Source organism: Dermacentor silvarum, chromosome 4 (genome assembly GCF_013339745.2).
Source record: "Dermacentor silvarum isolate Dsil-2018 chromosome 4, BIME_Dsil_1.4, whole genome shotgun sequence".
In the NCBI taxonomy this organism is placed as follows: Eukaryota; Metazoa; Arthropoda; class Arachnida; order Ixodida; family Ixodidae; genus Dermacentor; species Dermacentor silvarum.
In genome coordinates this window covers 126,509,099-126,525,045 of record NC_051157.2, presented here as the reverse complement: position 1 = coordinate 126,525,045, position 15,947 = coordinate 126,509,099, and the positions used below count along the sequence as shown (strand labels likewise).

Here is a 15,947-nt window from a genome sequence, read left to right as displayed (position 1 = left end):
GCCTACGAGTCTCCGAGGCGGCACGGCCCGCGCGCCGGCCAAGGTCGCAACCAAACAGCCAAGCCACAGCAACGAAACCCAAGTGGTCTACCTATTTGCCGGTTCCACTCATGGCCAACGACGGGTTCGCTTTGAAAATGACTGACAGAGGCGTGACGTGTTTAAAATTCGCGGTACCGCCCCGCTGTCTCTGACGGTCGCTTACGCAACCACAATTCTGACCAATCAAGTGAGGGCAAGCCAACGGTTCGCATTAGGAACAGTTATAAGATTGCGCCACTGCTCACCGCTGTGGGGCTTCTTTTGCTGGGCACAGATTCGCCCAATGAACAGTTAGTTCAGTCACTTGCGCTGTGCTGCTGTGGTTGTTTACCGTCACTATACAACGTGACGCCCCTGGGAGAAGCGCCTCTGGGAGAGAAAGGGAGAAAAAGAGGGACGTTTGCTGCGTCCCCAATACCTTTCATTTTGGTATGATTAAAATATTCTTAGATATATAATTAGTACCAAAATAAAAGCCGACCTTTTTTTTTACTTTCCGCGTCGCATCTCTTTGCAGCTAATTAGGAATTAGATTTTTGTTCGGATAAGACAATGCCTTTTTATTTCAAAACTATCTCCCTTAAGTTTTTGTCGCTCCCTGACGTATACGCGTTTCAATCATAATTCCCATAACCCCCTTTGTTGATGTTGCTGACAATTGGTTCCGAACCACTTTGGTCCAAAGGTTCAACATCATCTGGATTGCCCTTGGTCGTCCCGCTTTCGCAGTTATACTATCGTCATTAATTGAGAATCGTCATCTCATTGCCGTCGTCGTCGTCAAACCACCTTCAACTCGCCATTGCATGCTTAAAAATCCCGCGACAATTTGAGCAAGAAAACGTCTGCAGGTAGTATAAAACGAGAACGTTATAAACTATTCGTGATACTCAAATATCAATTACTAAGCAGGAACTTCACAAGGATAACTGATATCGCGATCGAGTGATAACGCCAACCGACATTACTTGTTACACTGCACTTTATTCGAGATCTCGCCAGCTTTTTTAGTGCAATAACTGAATAGCTAGATAGCCGGAAAAATATTGTCTGCAGTGCGAAGTAGAACATACGCATTAACATTAGCATTAAAAGTCGGCAACTTCGAATGAGGACCATGGCGGCCGAATTTCGTTGGGTGCGAAATGCGAAGACGTCCGTGTACTTAGATTTAGGCGCACGTTAAAAAATATCAGTTGGTACAAATTATTCCGGAGTCCCTCACTGCGGCATGCCTCATAATCAGGTCGTGCTTTTGGCACATAAAACTCCGTAATTAAATTTTAAATTTGCGTTGAGCGCCGGCCTGTCTCATTGCGATTTTTCAAGCGATGGTAAATGTACCCTGGACGCCATTGCCACTGGTTTCATTTTGCGACGCGCATGCGGGCTTTGTTCTTTCGAAACGCAATTGATAGCACTTTCATCCAGGCACTAAAGAGAACAATTACGTCACTTTCCGTACTTTAACGGCTTTCTTCGGGGCCGAGAAAAAAGAGAACACGTAAAAGATAACATCAGGAGATCAACTGCATTCGTTGCTTCTGAGCGCGCTCAACAACTATAGATAAGAACAATATGCTAAAATGAAAATATAAAATTTTGCATAAATAAAGTTAACTAATGAGCTAAGTTATCTTACATAAAAAATTGGTCAGAAATTAACCTGTCGTCTCGTTCGTGGAAGGTCTACCACTGTGTTTTTATAGTTTGGTTCTTAGCTGCGTCAGGGAAATTGTATATACATAATGAATGGTACGCGTCATTTATTATTTCAATGCGCATGACAGGCATGCGGTTGGTTGCAGTATATTGTCGTTCGATATGCGATGCCATATAAACCGATTAGCTGATATTTGTAGCGACTCGAGTGAGAGAAATTCGGCGCAAGGCCAAGTTTCGTTTTCCTTTTAAATGAGCGTAAGAAGGCAGCCTCTTGGTGGCACGCTAACGACGACGACTCGCCGATGACTACAATGGGCGTCCCCGTTAACACAACGGAATGGGACGGAAGGTTGGATGCCCGGTCTTGAGGTGTTAGCTAGTGTCATAGAAAAACTATATCGCGTCCCTGCTTCTACCTGAGACAAACGCGAATCCGCACATGATGATCGGACCTTTTCAACGCTGTTGGGCGGGATTAGCAATTCCGAATGAAAATAATAGTAAAAACGTTTGCTAATTTCTGTACTGATGAAATTTATAGCCGTACTTGGGGTATCCTTATCTTGTCAGGGTAGCTCAAAGACGAAAATTAAGAATGGTGGTAGTTTTGCCCGAAAGCGAAGCACCGATTGCGACAAGAAATTCTTGGACACGTATACAAAGTAAGTATAGTATTTTGATCGGTCGTGTAAACAAGCATGATACCACGAACACACCGGTAAACATGCCCACAGGTCACTCGATCACTATGGACTCTCACTGACAGAACGCTGGCTTGAGGAACAGCATCTGCAGCAGTGAGAGCATTGCCCTTCGCGCTGCTTCTCGCTTCAACGTGAACTAAGCGTGCACGAAGCCAGAAGTTTTCGGCTCACCTGTATACGTGAGCCGAAATCTTAGCAAGCAGAATTGCCAGGTTTGGCTATATAGATCCAAATTGGGCTACAGGAAAACATTTTTGGCGTCAAATTGGACGACTTGGCTATGGGGCTATATTTGGGCTACTGAAAATCTGCGACTTGGCTTTGTTTGGGCTATAAGTGGCGCCCTAATCGACGCTCCAGAGGTGGCTCTGATCGGGAAGACGCAAATGTCGAAGGCAATGTTTTAGCTGGCTGAGCCAGCCGCGTGGCTGTGCGTGTGTGCGTGCGCGAAATGACCCCCTCCCTTTCCCATCCCTCTGTGCACCACTGTCTGAGCCGGTGGCTTTGATCTTTGATGCACATAACCTTACACCCCGCTTGACCATTATGCACCCCATCGCAGGGCATCGGGATGAACCTGGGAGTAGTGGGTTTTTTACAGTATACTGTACTAACATGGCTATGCTCAGGAAGGGAGAGCAGTAACATGAGGTCGGGTCCGTCGGACGATCGTGGCACCGACATGAAAGAAGGGAAGCAGGGGTGGATGACACGCCCCAGTGTGTTCATGTCCATGTCTTAATTCTGGGTGAAGTATCGCGCCGGGCACAGCTTTCGACCTACTCCGCGTATCTTGCGCAAAGCTTTAGTGCCATTTTCCTTCTCCTGCTAGATGATTTTTGTCCGTGTTTACATTAGAGATTCATTTCGATAGGTTGGACGTAAGATCGGATCCTCCTCAGGGAGGAGAATCCAAACATGGGGAAGTGGGCCAAGTATGCGAGAACGTATAAAAAACGGGAGCAAGACCCCGAGCCAAATGTGGGTTCTGATGCTTTTACTTCTAGATGCATGGTTTGCCCGTAATGTCACGGATAAATATACTCATTCTGCTATTATGGAAACATGTTTGCCACGATGACATCAGTGCAACACGTCACATGAACTTCACCCACCGTGTTAGCTTAGCTTGTGAGGTGTCGCGCTGCTGGCTTGAGGACGCGGGTTTGATTCCCAGCCATGGCGGCCGCATTTCGATGAAGGTGAAATGCAGGAACACCCGTGTACTAAGATTTAGGTGTACGTTAAAGAACCCGAGGTGGCGAAAATTAATACGGAGTACCCCACTGCGTCATGCCTCCCAATCATATCGTGATTTTAGCAATTATTTGAGAGTTTTATAATAGGGGCCTCAAACTTATTGGGACCCCTAAAAAATAGCGTCGAAGCAACACCGCATTGACACGACGCAAACTGTGTTTGGGATTTGCATCGGGCACGCTATTTCATCGATTTAGCAGGAGCCCCAAAAGCTGCCCCGAAAGCTTTCGTCAACAAACATCGCGGCGCACATCGAAGCAACGGCTCTATCCTAGCACCCCACTGAGCTCGATTCGTGGTAACGCGTGAATTTCTTAAGCTAGAGAAGTGATTGGCGGTTATCGATTTCCCTCAACTAACATGTGAAATGAAGATTGATTCATTAAGACGCCGCTGATTCCGAATATTCGATTTCATGGCTCGTAGGCCTAACACGGATTGACTTGGCTGGGTGAAGGTACGTAAAGTTGGTTACTCAAAGCGCAACAAGTTGCTTGCTCGTAATAGAATAAGTTCTATATTGTAATAAACACGAAAATCTAAATTAGTCTTCTTATCATGAAATGGTATATTTTATTTTAATATTTATGCCCCAACGCTAACACCCGCAAAACTCTTTGGGGCCCCTAACTTTGGGGGCCCCTATTCTAAAACTTTATTGACATCAACATGGTTTGCTTTTTGACAGTAAACGGTTTTTACAGCATAACCACTGTTTTCAATTTGTTGTTTATATTTGCTCTTTGTGCGCCGTCACGGCTTTTACCATTTCGAGCGAGTTACGTTCGGGACGTGCTCGTCGCCGAAAACGACTGCGCGCTTCTTACACTGGTGTGCCGTTTGCGCAGTTTTCTTTTAAAGCTTCGCTTACAGCGATTCAGACAGCGAGTGGCATCTGCTGTCTGACACTTTATTTTAACGCATGTTCTTGCCGTGCTAGAGACCTAAGATAGCGGCCAGGTTGATGTAAATGGACAATAGAGCATGTAGCAACTAACCCGGGCCAAGCTAAATGAAGAAAACAAACGATAAAGCAACATAGGACGATGAGACAAATAACAGGAGATATCATAGCACGAAAGACTTGTTTTAGCTCACAAAAAAAAAAGCCGTGTGCTGGTCGCAGATCGCTAGACAGCTGAACTTCTGCGCCGTAGGCAGATATGACGTGAGAGTTCGATGATGCTAAACATTATTTTGCGTTCACGACAGGTAAAAGGCAGAGTGCGTAGTTAATATTACTGCAAATAACTAAAAATATTAACTTAGTACTATCTGTCATAAAAAAGCACTGATCTCGCCTTCTGCAGCGATTCGCTGGCACTTAAGAGCTTCCGGGCCCAACCAAAAAGGGTTCTGTGCAAGCACGATGTCGCTGTTGTTGATGTCAAGGGCCGACCGTTACGGCGGCACGGACATTTTGTTACGACGGGGTGCGCGAAAAAAAATAGATTGCCGTAGTCGAATTTTCAGATGTATGCACAAATAAAACTGCAAATAAAAATGGCTATATTTGGCTACGAAATACTTTGCACTTTTCTGTGTTTGGCTACATTTGGGCTACAACTTCTCTAGCTTTTGGCTACGCCGCCTCGTCGGACCTGGTAACACTGTTTGTAAGCCGGAGCTCCTGCGCTTTGGTCACCCGTTCGTCGGTCCACTCCATCGACACCTTAGTGAGACGAACGCATCTTATTTCGTTGTTTCGCTGCCACCACTCCAGGTCGAACCGCTGCGCGTGCTTACATTCGTATTCTGCGCTAACTCGCGTGGTGTTGGTCCTATTTTCAGCTCAAAATTTATTTGCTTCTTGCTATTAATTTTTCATTGAGTGTTTATTCTATATTCTTTTATGCTGATTATATTAAATGTTTTATGTTTTGGTTGCAACGAACGGCTTTGTCCTCGATTGGGTTCTCTTAAGTTCTGCCTCAGGGACCCGTGCGGAGCATTAAAGAATAAAAAAAAAACCTGAATCACACTGCGTCAACAACCCAAATACTCCATAGCGGGCTTTCTCTTCTTAGGAAGCCCTTCTTTCACTTCAGTATTCATCTTCACCACGCATTCGCTATCTCCGACTCAGGGAACAAATGGGTCACTGGTGCGACCGACCACATCACGCCGTATGCCATGACACCAGCCCTGCAGACTAAGCGATGTCATCGCAGTCGCCGAGTTTTTGCATCATGAACTCATCATGCGTTATGGTAACTGCTCGCTGATCGCGGCAGCTACATTCCCATGAAAGTTCTTGAGGCCTCCATTTCTGCTCTGCAGAACACAAGCTCACTTCAGCTTGCCACCGGCTGGCAAACGGGTTCACTGAGCCGTTCATGCGTTCACTGACTGATATGCTGGCGATTTATGTACCGGACAATCACCGTGACTCGAATATTACTTTGCTTTACGTCACCTTCGCATGAATTCATCCCGTCTTGATGGCGCGGGTTACTTGGTAATCAAAGTGCTGCGGCTATTGGGCCACGTCACGACAAGTTCCGTCACGACAAGTTCGCCTTCCGAAAGTTGATCGCGGTTTACCCTGGCACGTACCGTGTCTTGCACCAAGTGACCGACGTTACATATGAAATCACGCTTCTGAACTCCATCATCGTTCGACATTACACCGATGTCGTCCACGTCACCCACCTCACGCGATACTACTCGGACGACCTAGCAAGCATCGGGACGGCGGATTCACCACCTGGGATCATGTTACGAAGCACTGCCGGGAAACGACGCTGAGGACAGTACAGAAGACAACGACGCTCGCTGGTTTCGCACGGCCTCTATTCGACCTTGTGTTCTGCTGAACGCGTTGTAAATTGCCTATGAATATATATTAAACTTCACTTCTAACATTATGACAAAGTGAGTGGGACAGGATAGCAGGTAAGTTTTAATCTTTCCTGTTGATAGTGTCTGGCGTCGTTTGGGTCAATAATGGTTCCACCAGAAGCCTAGTCATCGCATTTTTTTCTTTGCCTGTGATGGTGGTGTTGTCGCAATCGATGCGGTGACCGTAAGTTTCGACGGGCTCGGCAAGAGGTTTGGATGTTTTCTTCTTCTTGGAAACATCTCTGTTAGGTTTCTTTATTTTTTGCGAATTTGCCAATTTTCTTGATGTTAATTGGCGTTGCAGTGAGTACACGGTACCTTGTCCACCACGGTGGAGAAATCCTTACTGTCAAGCCGTTTTTTTTTTTTTTTTACATTCAGAAGCGAGTTTCATAGCTTGCTGGACGGCACGTGCGTGGTTCGGAGATCATATCTTGACGACCTCCGAACCACGCACGTGAAATTCATTTTCCATTTAGTACTGGTGTACTAAGGGGAAAATGAATTTGAACATACCAAAGTGTGTACATCTCTCATTTACTAAAAAAGAAGAAACCAATTCTGTCACGGTACCATTTGAACAATGTACTATTGAAGCAAGGTAGTACGTATAAGTATCTAGGTGTGCTACTGTCGTCTGAATGCTCGTGGAAACCTCACGTAGACATCATCATAGCGAAAGCTGGTAGCGCTTTCAGTTTCTTTCAGAGAAACCTGCGATGTTCACATGCGAATTTAAAACGTACGGCATATACTAATTCTGTTCGATAAAATTTTAGAATGTGGCTGTGTTGTGTGTGACCCCCCCCCCCCCCCCGATGTAACCTTCGTTGCCGGTATAGATCAAATACAAAACCGTTCTGCCAGGTTCGTCATGGGGCGGTACGGAAGGAGGGAGAGCTGCGCAGCAGTGAAGGCTGAGCTAGGATGGGAATATCTTTCTGCCCACCGCAATAAACTGAGGTTAAAATATTTATATTCTGTTTACTTTAATAAAACTGGAATAATTAGGAAAATTTACCTACGGAAACCTTGTTACATTTCAAAGGATACTGATCATAGTTGCAAAATCCTGGAGTACCTTGCCAAGACGAACATGAACGACAACTCAAGTTTTGCTCGAACAATTAAACAGTAGAATAGGCTGACAAAACAACAAGTACATTGTGGAATGAAGACGAATATGAATGAAGAGAGGTGACAGATTTTGTAACCCCCCTGCCGTAACGTCTTTGGCCGCTGCGAGGTAAATGACGAAAAAAGAATAAAGACACGACTCGGAGCCTCGGTGAGACCAGGAATGTACGAAACGCCAGTGCGTCTTTGGAACGATTTCTCTTCAGACACCATAAGACGGAAAATTTGAAATTTATATACAGGCCAGAGTGCTTCGTTGTTGTAGCTACGTTTTTGCAGAATTTCGCATGTGCCTCACTGATACTATGCGGCGATATTGACTCAAACGTTTATCCAAATGCCGACGAGTTACTGGCTGAGATTCTAGCAAGAAAAAACGTAACGAAAAAAAAAGGCTTGACAAGATAGCGTCGAAACATGTCGAATGTCTCATGTCTAAGACTAAAGAGGTCTGGTCAATCACTCGCCTTCTGCAAATAGTCACAGACATGCAGAAAAAGATTGCCGACCTTGAGGACCGAGGGAGAACGAATAAACTTCTGGTATTTGGCATTCCAGAAAACACGAGTGAAACACAGGCAGACCTTGAAAAATTGTTCAAGGCATTTTCGAAGATACGCTAGGAATAAAAGTAACGTCTACTGAAAGGATCCATAGGATTGGCCGCTGAAATACTGGTACAGCATGGCCAGTGAAATTGAAGCTTATCTATTACCGCGAAAAGATCTATGGGTTGAAAACGGCTACAAGCTAAAAGGGCAGCGAATTTCTAAAGCAGATTACTCGGCGATCACTACATATAAAAGAAGAAATCTATGAGAGAGCACAGTGAACATCGGAATGTATGTCAAAAAGTTAGGCTGATCCATGATAAAATTAAAATCTAAAATGACCTTTTAGAACAATGACCCCTTAACATGAAAGCCAAGCCATTAAGTTGCCTTCAATTTAATGGTCGCAGTGCTGTAAATAAATCTGATGAATTTGAAAGTATTGTTCTTTCGCATAATGCTTAACTGCTTACAACTTATACTTGGCTGCACAGCTGCATATACGACTCTGAAATAGCACCGTCCGGCTACGGTATCCTTCGTAAAGACAGAAATTCCCGGGTCGAGGGCTTGTCATTCTGTACCAAGAAATGTTACGTTAGATCAGAATCCCTGATATACACGGTTTAGAATGCGTCATCAAAAAAATTGTCCCAAGGCGTGCGCGATGGTGATATTTGGGTTTTACCTCCCGCCAAATAAAAAAAAAAACGCTTTCTTCGAAGCGCTGAATTTTTATGTTACCATGGCGCCTGCACCAATAACTTTTTGATTGCTGGTTATTTCAATGTACCATCCTTTGATTGGAGCAGTGAAATTTCGGTGCCTTTCACTACTATTACTGTACAGTTAACTGATTTAGTTACATTTCATCACATTTCCGAATTAGTGAAAGAACCGACGCATGTGCGCAAGAAAGCAGAATCTATCCTACGTCTTTTTCTTCTCGGTAGATGTATACTCAGGAACCTAGTATTTCCAATGCTCGAGGATATAGCAGACAGCAAGCTGATAACTCTAACGCTTAACCTTCGCCATATGCTGAAAAAGAAAGAAGTGCGAACTGTTCCGCCTTTGACACGTGCGAATGACGTTGACGTCCTGGTGCGTTGGACCACTCATTTCCTGATTGTCTTTTTTTTATCAGGCAAACGATTGCAATATCGATGAGCTGTGGCGGTTGATCGAAAACATCATGCTCAACTGCGTAAAATTTTTCATAACTCAAAAACAAAAAGAATCTAAAATGCAAAACCACGACTTACTAATGTTCGCCTTGAACGCAAGCCGAAAAGGTTAAAAAAAACGTGCCGGCAACCAGCCTGCCGCGCCAGCGCATCTAAACTTTGTGACGTGCGCTTCGATCTTAAAGGGAACATTACAAAAGTCAAAGATCACTACTTCAATGTGACTATTAAAACTATATTCTTCTGTTCTGGCTAAGTTCTGGCAGCATTTTTCATCTGGGCAAAAGTCGAAGTATAATCTTTCCATCCATGGCGATAACGCGCCTGGAAAATCATAGCTAGTACTGGACTTTAACCGCTTTTTCTGCACATTCTTTACTATGAACAATGACAGTGAACTCACTCCCCTCTCACTCCTCCTATGATGGATGCAATGGAGGTTTTGCTGAATTCAATTCAAATTTCCCGCATTCAACCTGCTCTCTACTGTTGGCTTAAAGCCAGCCAGAGAGCCACAGCTTCATTAGGCTTGTTTATAACGCATAGCGTCTCTTCGACACCATTTGTAACGCATACATTTTTTCATTTGCAGCGTTTCATTTTTTATTTCTTTCTGTCTCTCTCTTTCTGTCCATCTGTGGCGCTCTTTCTTTGTCTCTCTCTTTCTTTAAATCTCTATCTCTCTCGCTCTCATTTTCTCTTTCTCTCGCCCATAGCAAGTTCTGTTACAATCGTTGGTACAACGTAACCACATGGTTCCCATAAGTGCATGTTATACAGGCGTGGGTGGATAGCCTAGGGGTTATGACGTTCGCCTTCGGACCGTGGGGTCCCGTACTCGAATCCCGCCTCGCCTGGAAAGTTTATTTCATTTATTGAACTTACTCTCGCTCTCTGTCTGCCTCTCTCTCTCTCTCTGCACCTCCCTTGCTCAAGCTTGGTTTTGGCTGGGCGGTTGAATCGAGTGGCAGACAGACCGACAGACAGACAGACGGACTAAGTTTTTCGCGTTTAGGTAGCCGAAGAAGGACTATCGTCTTTAATATTGATAAAAAGGTCTGCCAACAACGCGACCGCATACTACTATTACACAACTCTCATGCACTGTGCAACAACTATGGGCAGCTACCGACATCTCGTGGTGTGCTTTACAATTACATTAATCGTGGGTACGAGGATACATCAGTGCACACCCTGACACGAACGAGAGCAGCAATTCCAAGCTAATGTCTGTCAACCTAGACTTATAAATTCTTATGTTCACTTATCAATAATATCTCGGTTTCTTTAAAGACGAACCCGGACCACTCCAGAAAACAACGATATTAGGGAATCACAAATGAGGGTACGTAATTCATACTTAATTCGAAAATTATCATGGCTAGACGAAAGACATCTCGAAAAAGAATTTAAAAATAAAGGGCCAAAGAGAGATAGGCGACAACTCCCTTTACGAAAATAGGAGTGTCCCCACTCTTACTAAGCTTCTTTGCGATGGACGCCACTGTCTTGCACGCGTAATCATGCGAACAACAATTAACTTCGCATTTCGATATCTCAAAGCACGGATACGCTAGAAGAATTCTGCCACGTGGAACTCTGTATAAACAAGACTGCCTCTAACTTTTCAATACAAACGTGCCTGCGTACTGCAGCCATTCAAAAGCTAATTATTCAATTTTTTAATTGCACTACTAACAGCGATACTTATCATCTCACTCTGTGTCCCCCTGAAAACATAACCCTACCGTAGAGGTGGTCTTCACGTACGTCTCAGCATATAATAAAAAAAAAACCTGTCAACTTAACTTTGACCACTCTGTATATGGTACAACGTGTAGGCATGACTCTGGCCTGGAGGTACAACTTCAGAGAGAAGAGTACGGCGTACATTGTTCTTGCACATTATATTTCTGAAGCTACGTTTGACGACCAAGTTGGAGTAACTTCGAACATTCGCCCGCTTGCACACTTTCTACGGCAAAAAAAAAAACAATTCAGAGGCCTTCCACTACTGTGGAGATGGAAGCCAGGTAAGCTGTGACTATGGTGCGTCTGCTATAGTCTATGTTGCAATAGTGAATTTATATCTTATCATTAGTGACTGTATTGAGCCTTTTCGGCACGTTCGTCAAAGAGCAAGGACTCCGGCGCTTTGTTATCGCCCGGCGTGATGGCCGTCCGATAACGAGTCCAAAGCACAACTGCTGATAACAGCGCTAGCGCGATCTCTTCATCACGAGAGAAAGGGGCACAACGATTGTTGGGACGTGCCGCCGCCGAGTATTGCGACACTTGTGAAAGAGGCATCGCCGGTGGCGAGGGGTATCACCACGTGCCATCCATCATCTGTTTTGACACCTGTGCTAAGGCACAACTGGCGGGAAACCGCCATGCACATAGAGCCGAATATATTGATCTACACCCGGTCTATCTATCTGCTTCTGTTGCCGGACGCGATCTCCTGGAACCTAGCCTATAACAGCTTCGCCGTAGTATTTAGTTATAACAACAAGGTAGCATACTGCAACTGCCAATTGTAAGTCCAGTCTTTCTTCAAAGCATATGCCTTTTGCTAGAAAACTGGTTCTTAGAACATGGTTGATAAATACTTTTTGAACACCTGTTCTGAGATGGATTGCTCTTGTAGCTAACAAGTATACATACATTTTGCACAGTCCAGAAACATATGCTCTGCAAAAGCGAATCATCTGGTTTAGATTTGAAGTATTTTGATTGCACTTTAGAAGTACTGACCCAGTCACTCCTCTATACCTACACAGACGTTTCGTAATAAAATTCGTAGCCGAATAAGTAGGCATAGGCAAGAGAGCAAACTTTTGCAACAAAAACAACTTACAGCTTAAGAAAGCGGCCATTCAAAAGAACACGGCTGAAGTGCTGTCCTATTTCAAGTAAAAAATGAACAAGAGCCTTGGCCAAGCCCCAACGTCGTTTAGCGATAATCCGAGCTAGATAGATTTGGACAGACAACCAAGATTTATCTGCTATTGCTGCTATGGCGCAATAAAACGATGGTTCGTTACCGCAAGCTTTTGGGCTGCACACAAACTATCAGGACAGGAACTTATCCGCCAAGGGCACGATGTCGCTCAACTGTGGATGCCCAAGGAAAAATATTTGGCAACAGATTATAGGTGGCTGTGCTTCATTTCACATTGCACTCATATCCTATTACAGCTAGCACTGCACTTCTACATTACTTGTAGAACTTTTGACTGCAGACTTGATGAACCCGAAGCCAGAACCTTCAAAGGAACTCGTTGAGGCAGAAAAATGAAGATGTCTATAACATGGAAACTCATTCATCATCGGCAGCTTAAATAATATCTCTCACTAATTCTAAATTTCGAAAATTGTGTAAGAAAGCTTCATATTTAAAATGCATCTGATTTGGCGATCTGCCGAATTCGTATGCAGGCTTGCCGGCTGAATCATGTAAACCGAAATTTACTGTGTTACACAAACGCTAAAGCTTCTTACACTTGCAAGCAAAAGAACCTCCTCAGGATAACATACAACGCCTAAAGAACGATGCCCCAAGATTATCTGAGTGAGATATATTGAAATATTATTTTGGATAGCCCCAATCGAAAAATAGAAAATGGATACAATATGCCTTTGTGCGAACAGGCGGGAGCATAGGGTTCCCTAAAACTATACATATGAATTAAATAGATATTCTCTATACTTGGATATGGGGCGTCAGAGTGCACTAGTTCGTATATTTATTTCAAGTTTCACGGGCCTTAATATGTCATGAAAAAAGGATGCTTTTTTAAATCACAATGCCATGAAGGTCACAAATCCTTTTGCTTAAGAACCCTTCCGTATGGGCGCGCCATAAGCGCGCTCCCGATTGCAGCGCCAACACTGCGTTGAGCAATACGCGCGAAATAAACACAGATTGCATCTCTGCGTTCGTTGTGTGCTGACGTGCGTCCCGCCGCTCGTATACATGCGGCGTTCTATAGGCGTCGTATGTCGCGACCACCAAAGCTTGGTGACCCGTACGTGATGGTTTACTCAAGCACCATAGCTTGGTGACCCGGACGTACGTACGTGATGGCTACGAACGCAAGTACCACGTCGGCGGACGACGGTACTCAACAGCAAGCGCAGTCAACGATGAGCAACGAGAACCATTCCCTCGCCATCGACATGGAAGCAGTCTCAAACGTCCAGGTGCGTCTCCCGCCATTTTGGCTGATGAACCCGGACGTACGCACGTGATTCGGCCACGGCGCTCACCAGGCCACGGCGCTCACCGGCGACGGTCCAGCGCGCCGGCCACGGTCCAGCATGCCGGCCACGGTGCGAGCACACCGGCTACGGTACGAGCACGCCGGCCACGGTACGAGCACTCTGGCCACGGTCCAACGCGCCGGCCACGGTACAAGCACGCCGGCCACGGTACAAGCACGCCGGCCACGGTACGACACCGTGATTCGTATCGTTCAAACTCCCGACTTCCACCGGGCCTCTTAAATAGCTGGGGGCCCATGTAGCAGCGTGAGCAACGCGCGGAACTATTGTCGACGCCGTGGGCGTTTTGCCCGCGTTCGCACCGAACACGCGCGGCGTCCGTGGCATTTGCCGGTGCCCATGGCAGCGGCTCGGAGGTTTTCGTCCAGAAACGCCCGAACTTCATGCGTTTCTGACAAACTTCCCCTTCGCCTGCCCGGTGAATTTTTTGCCCCGGCTCCTGCCCCCGACCTGTCTTCCATGGGGGGGGGGGGGGGGGGGGGGGAGCATTGTAGGGGCGCGCCATAAGCGCGCTCCCGATTGCAGCGCCAACACAGCGTTGCGCAATACGTGCAAAATAAACAGATTGCATCTCTGCGTTCGTTGTGTGCTGACGTGCGTCCCGCCACCCGGATGCAGGCGGCGTTCTATAGGCGTCGTATATCGCGACCACTATACCTTCCTTAGGGAATACGACAAAATTTATAGTTATATTTCAATTCATTTTCATTTATTAATAGTAGGTTCTGCAGCCGAATCGCCCTTCCACAACAAAGAACCGCACAACCGCTGGCTTCTTGTCCATTCCCTCGTAATGGGTGTGCGCTATTATTTTACTAAAAAATGGCACGCGAAAATGCATTATGAGCCTACGGAATCGCTGAAGTCTGTTGTCCTCTTCGTTTAAACTCAGCGTGAGGAGGCCGCTTGCTGACGGCACAATAACGACGATGACTTCACGATGACTGAAGTAGGCATCTCCCACCTCGTTAGCGTAACTGAAAGGAAAGACGGACCAACGAAGCTCACGTTTCAGGCGGTAGCTAGTGCCACAGAACAACAATTTGGGGCCCTTCGCTCAACTTTATAAGCGAGAATTTCGCATATGATAAGGGTTTCATGCGCTTTTGCGAAAGGTCTGTGACTCGCGATAAGATTCGTATACAAAACGCTTGTTACGCCCTGTACTGAAGAACGGAACGATCATATTAGAGGCACTTTCATTGTATCTATGTGACTCATAGGAGAAAAGGAAAGTAACTGAGAAAAAAATGGAAAGTCTGCGCAGTGTGCTCCAGGATAGATGCGAAGGAGGTTAGCTGTCATGTTAGGAGGTTAGAGCCTTTTTGCGTACATTTGTTTCAACGGCGCTATATCTGGAGAACGACTAGGAAAGTTGGATATTATATGATTAATACTTTTCGATGGCACAGACGTCTATGACGTCTGCCCAAAAGGAACACAGCGTACGTCATGTCCGTGCGAACTTGGAAGGGAAATGTTTGCTATGTGACGTCCGCGTAGTCTATGTGACGTCCGTGATCCCGAACGTCACATAGTACGCAGGGATCATTTTGCGAAATGCAAAAAACACCCGCTGTTACGTATTCGCCGGCTCGACGCCGAGGGCGGCAGGACGACCGGCCCAAGGAACAGACGACCCACGCAGCGCCAGGAAGACGATCACCTTTATTCTTTCAGCGACGCGCTTTTTGTGCGCTACGTAGCCAATCAGGGGTGGCAAAAATAAAAAGAAAAGATATCGCGGCAAGCGGGGCAATCTTATCTGCAGGCCCCAACGTAGAGTGCGACCAGCACCGTGAATGTAACACCGTGTACTTAGATTCAGGGGCACATTAGAGAACCCCAGGTGCTCCAAATTATTCCGGAATCCCTCGCTACAGTGTGCCTCATGATCAGTTCGCAGTTTCGTCAAACCCCATAATTTCTTTTTAGGGGCGAAGCTCCTTAGGGTGTGGGTCTGTCCCTCCTCTGTAGTAGTAGTAGTCGTCGTAGTAGGTAGCCACGTCTACTTTTATGAGAAAAAAAATTCCGAGAGTTGTGGCCGTAGCGGAATCGAACCAGGGACCCCTCGCTTCTGAACGCGTGGCGCTAACCACTATGCCACGAAGCGCACATGGACAGACGCACCACGATGGCAATAAATACCCAACATTAACGAAAGACTGCGCGTTTCTAACGCGTTTGTGCTAGCGTGTTACGGCCCGTGCAAGAAGCTGGTGTAAGACGCTGTGGCCTCTCCGCCTTACCCCCGTATTCATAAACGCTGATGG

General features: G+C 45.8%; 1 long non-coding RNA gene across 1 annotated transcript in view; it reads right to left on the bottom strand.

The window, feature by feature from the left end:
• LOC125944784 (uncharacterized) overlaps nucleotides 1-15,947 on the bottom strand; it is a 50,189-nt gene that overhangs the window by 11,513 nt on the left and 22,729 nt on the right. The window contains exon 2 of the long non-coding RNA XR_007466495.1: nucleotides 12,702-12,892. This is a non-coding gene — a long non-coding RNA (uncharacterized LOC125944784). The remainder of the gene's footprint in view (nucleotides 1-12,701; nucleotides 12,893-15,947) is intronic.